At 42.6% G+C, this 4,261-nt stretch overlaps 1 long non-coding RNA gene across 1 annotated transcript; it reads right to left on the bottom strand.

Moving 5' to 3' along the window:
• Positions 1-301: 301 nt before the first annotated feature.
• On the bottom strand, positions 302-3,351 carry LOC132456363 (uncharacterized). The gene is made up of 7 exons (XR_009525448.1): positions 2,400-3,351; positions 2,158-2,286; positions 1,879-2,009; positions 1,673-1,783; positions 1,330-1,578; positions 951-1,203; positions 302-730 (listed from the first exon to the last, which is right to left on the bottom strand). It is a non-coding gene; the product is annotated as an uncharacterized LOC132456363 (long non-coding RNA).
• Positions 3,352-4,261: the final 910 nt, after the last annotated feature.

A 4,261-nucleotide genomic window follows, 5' to 3' on the forward strand; every position in this document is an offset into this window, starting at 1 on the left:
CCACTCTCACTTATTCACACACACACACACACACACACACACACACACACACACACACACACACACACACACACACACACACACACACACACACACACACACACACACACACACACACACACACACACACACACATTCTCATTTTACCTTGTGTCTTACCTTTTTAGTTCAAATTGTTTGTTTTCGCAGTTTGCAATATAATATTATTCCACACTTTCACACATGTTGAGACAATACGAAATTCCTCCTTACTATTTGTCCGCCAAAAAGGGTGTTTTAAGCATTGAATTTAGGAAGTGAGTGCAATGAAAAAAATGTCATTTTTTAATAAAAGCAAAGCTCAATAGGCAGAAGCTAGTTTGTCACAGTATTGTCACTCACTTATATTATTTTGGTTCAGTTCATGTCAATGGAACGGCAGTATGTTTGGATGAGGAAGAATTAAGCATACACTGCATGTAAAGGGGAAGGTAGATTCATATATATTTACAAATTTACAAATATTTGTAAATCCTTGGAGAGAACATCATGCTGTTTGAAAAATGTCTTGTACCTGCTCAACAACTGAGCTGCAAACAGCAATAGCCTCATTCAGTGAAACATTTCGCTGAGGCAATCGTGAGAGCTCCTCAGCAGTCAGGTCACGTGGTAGTTGGATCTCCGGAACGTCGACTCCAGACAGGTCTTCCAGGTCCGGACCATCTACACTGGCACCATAAAGATCGTCAACCTTAGGAAATAATACCAGTATGAGCAATCAGAGCAATAGCCATCTACATAGATGAATACAAAGACATTGCTTGCACCATCAGAGTAAATTACATGAACCGAATTAGGAGTTGCATGACCTCTGTGGATGTTTGGAAACCCTAATTAAAATGTACAATTTACAATACAATTTACTTATCGTAATATCCTAGTTTTGGGCCAATCTTTATAGCTGAACCTACATCTGGGGGATCAGCAACAGCACGTATGTTGCATAGCCACAGCTGGTAGCGTGACTAGCTATTTTCAGTCCTCAGGCTGTGGAAATTCCAGGCATCTTGGAAATGCCTGAGATGGCTCTGGACCAATGTCAGGAAAACCCAGTGGAGAGCGAAGAGGTGGATCTCACTGTCTGGATTCAACGTCCGTGATGCTTCCATTTCGTGGAAGAGATCGAGCACTTGTGTGTATCCATCTCTCTAAAGTCCCTCAATTCTTAAAAACAGAAAAAGATGTTATGATTAACATAAAATGGCCTCTATGACTATTTAAGGTATGGAGTTGTAAAAGATGAATAAAGACAAAAGTTGTTGGTACAATTCAACAACCTATTCAACTTACCTTTGATTATGCACACTCCTCCCAGTTATGTGGGAATTGCGGTTAGATCCGCAGTTGTCCAACATGTAATATGCCACCTCAATGTTCTCTCTCCCCTTATCCGACCGGACACAAGATGGCACACCATACTGCCTGACAGCTCCAAGAAAAGCATCCAGCAATGTTGTGGCACGGTTGTTGGTGGCTGCTGACAAGAACACCACTAGGCGGCTGAAGCCATACATCCCACGGTGGATTACAAATCTCCAACTTTTTGTTAAAGGATAAACTATAATTACTACGATTATTTGACATTCATTTACATATCGTATTAATTTGTGATTGCCATCAATATGCCACGTACAGTTGGGCCCAGGAACTGAATATTGCCGCCTATGTGGAGTTCGGTTGGCCAGGGCTCTTTGTTCTGTGCCCTCTGGTTTCACTCTTTTTAAGGATTGGCGTACTCTGTGAACTTCACATAGCACAGAAAATCAGAAAATCAAGAACAGACATAAAACAACAGCATCAGTTTGGGTGCTTATAGGTACAAGAGGTAGGTGAACATACTTTGGACCAGATGGCCTCTTCCCTGGAGATGGTATCGCAACATCCGGTAGCCACACAGATGGATCCTGTGGATCTCCAGCACCAGGGCGTCCAGCTGCGTGTCACTCATCTCAGAATACATGGCTGACACACTTAGGAAAGGGATAAAAAAATATCCTGGATGAGTAACTGTTCCACTCTTAAACGTGTTCTTAGTAATTTATGAAGATAAACTTATTTTTAGGACACATCGGCCAGCGAAATATTTGACTTTACTGACAAGTGTTGCCCGACACTTACCATAGGCCTACTTGCCACACACATAAGCACAGTCATCCCACACCTGTGGTTACAGGTGTAACCTGGTTCTGCACGACCGCGTGCTCAGCCTGATCCAGGTGAGCCACGCGTCATCTCTCTCCTACGATACTGTAGGATACGTACTGTAATGTTCATGTTTGAAATTCCCTTCAAAGATAGATTGGTGCATGCCCCCCACCCCTCATGCGTGTCGGTGTGTCAGACTACATTCGATCACTCACCTGAGTCCATTTTGTTGCATTTTGCGGTGTACGGTGGTTCTGTGGACACCATACAGGTCCGCAATCTCCTGCACCTTTAGGCCAAGGGAGAGGTATCCCTCTATTGACTCCAAGGGTATCTCCACGATGGGTCTCCCGACCCTACGTTTCGCACTCAGTGCCTGTAGGACTTGGGAAATCTTTGTGTTTACCACACTGGCATCAAAACATACCAGTGAGGATAAGTCATATATCCTATCTCCAAGAACACGCACTCTATCTACTGCATCTGTGTCTTCAACACGATTGTTCTCCACATCATCGGCCAAACTTCGGAGCGCATCAACAATCTCCTCCATTGCTGACACATACGTTACGTTTTGTAAAACGTTTTGCAAAACGTTTTGCAAAACGTCGTGTTTTTTTTTCGCTCTGTGTGTTGCAAAATTCAGATGACATTTCAATCCGCAAAACACGTTTTGCAAAAGATTATGCAAAACGCTTTGCAAAAGATTTTGCGAATTTTTCGCCAAAAAATTAATTTGCGAGAGAAAATCGGCGACAAGTGAAAGTCAAAACTTGTCGCGCCACCCTTTTACCGTGCACAGGCGAGCGCGTTCACGAGAATCTGTTGCGCGAAAAATTTGCTCGAGTTCAAATATTTGAACTTTGATGCGAATTTCGTGTGATGACGCGAATTTCGCGTGATGACGCATATGACAGCCAATCAGCGTTCAACAGCGTGGCCACTGAGTTACATGTGTAACGTAACAGCCAATCAGCGTTCAACCGGGGTGAACTGCAGCATGGAGGAGAAAGTGAATGTTGCCGTTTGCGACTCCCGGAGCTCTATAGATAATATAATAGTATATAATATAATATTTGTATATCTAATATCACGGCAAAAAGCTCTGTGCTCCTCCGGATGGCCGTAGCGCGGGGAGCTCTCATAGGGATTGGGATTTCTTTGGGTTTGTTTACCGGCGTTTCTATGTTTCCGGTCTTGTGTGTTCCAACGTTTTATTAGGTAGGCCTATATAATAAATCTATGTCTATTCAATAATTCATTCCCTGCCTCTTCCGTGGTCATTACAATATTATGAATATACTGCGTCGGTTCCTCCGACATCTCTCCCTCTTCCACAAAAGGTAAAGACATGTAATGGTGGTTATCTTGTTGTGGCGCGACAAATTCGACAAAACTTGCACAGCGACAGATTATGATGTGTGGCGCGACAAAACTTCGGCGACAACGCGAACGGGCGAAAAATTTCGCGTTTGGTGTGAACGCACAGTAAGGATCACCCATACAAGTTGCCCATTGAGCCACTGATAAACCTGAACTGCAGCTTCATTCACTGCAGTTCAGGTTCTGACCATTCACATGGTCAAAATGTCTATTGATAGGCACACAACATCCGGAAACAAGCACAAAATTCACTCAAGTGAATTAAGGGCTTTCTTTAAAGCATTTACCTGAAAAATCTTTCAAATTCTGGGGAGATTAAACCTTTGTAGTCAAGAACACTAACGGAAGAAGGATAAATATGACAGAGTTAATTATGAAGAAAAAATTGTTAACGAAGAAGTTCCCCTCAATGCCATAATGTGTCGTGGCAGTCAGATTCTTGGAAACGAAGAGATTAACATGATAGTATGGAGAAATAAGGCTAGTTCATATTTTTAATTTTTTTTAAAAGCCACCTTTGGGTTCAGTACCACATATTTGGGTTTATGGGTAGTGGGGGTTATTGGTAACCATACCTGACAATTTCAAGAGTTTTCGACTTACGGTATAGGCTGCAGTATGACTTTCACAGAATTTGAGAAAAAAACAAAAAACGTTGCAGAAACAATGGGGACCAAGCAGCTTCGCTGCTCGG

The sequence above is a fragment of the Gadus macrocephalus genome, chromosome 4 (genome assembly GCF_031168955.1).
Source record: "Gadus macrocephalus chromosome 4, ASM3116895v1".
Classification (NCBI taxonomy): domain Eukaryota; kingdom Metazoa; phylum Chordata; class Actinopteri; order Gadiformes; family Gadidae; genus Gadus; species Gadus macrocephalus.